Source organism: Echinops telfairi, unplaced genomic scaffold, assembly GCF_000313985.2.
Source record: "Echinops telfairi isolate 266 unplaced genomic scaffold, ASM31398v2 ScPeMD7_443;HRSCAF=831, whole genome shotgun sequence".
NCBI lineage: Eukaryota > Metazoa > Chordata > Mammalia > Afrosoricida > Tenrecidae > Echinops > Echinops telfairi.
Window position 1 is genome coordinate 12,551,949 of NW_022104341.1, and position 842 is coordinate 12,552,790.

The window sequence follows — 842 nt, forward strand, 5'->3', positions numbered from 1 at the left end:
ATAAAACTCTCTCTTATACATATGAATTTCTGTGGAGTTGTTTCTTTAATGTACCCAGACTAACATACCCTATTCTAACACAACCTCAGCCTCTTAAAGCACTGTACTTTTCTTCTGAGTTGGATAACCCATTGCAATAGCCAAGCAGAACTCACAATATTCATGAATATGAGGCTAATTAGGAAGCTAACGGGCTACAAGATGTTAATAATACAGTTCTTTTTCCTGCAGGCCCCTGTTCTCAGAAATACAGGAAGACCAGGCACGCTCTGGTTTTCACCTCTCAGTCACATGTTCCCTTGGCATCTTCTCTGATTCAGCAATGCTACAAAGTTTCTTTACCAAAACCCCAAATCCCTGCTTTTGAGTTTATTGTGAATCATAGCAACCCTATAGGACAGGGTAGAATTTCCCTTGTGGGTTTCTGAGACTATAGTTCTTTATAGGAGTAGAAAACTTCACCTTTCTCTCATTGAAGGACTGGTGGTTTTGAATTGCCGACCTAGTTGTTAGCAGGCCAACCTGTCACCAATTCCTCAGCAGGAGTAGGACAGGACACAAAGCTCCTAAAGAGCTGATAAATACCTAAAGGGAACCCCATTCTGCAAACCAGCTTCCTGTCTGACTGCACTCACTTTTATTCATTCGTTGGGCAAGCAAGCTGTGGTAGCTACATACTCTGTGGATAATTTGAGACTTATGAGTGAAGGGGTGGAGTTTACCTGTCAATCAGGTCACAGTTTGGTGACCTCATTTGGAGGTGCTGAGGAGATAAATAACTTGCTGAAGGTGGGACATTTGAAGCAGTAAGTATTTACAGCAGAATGAGACACTCCTAGTTC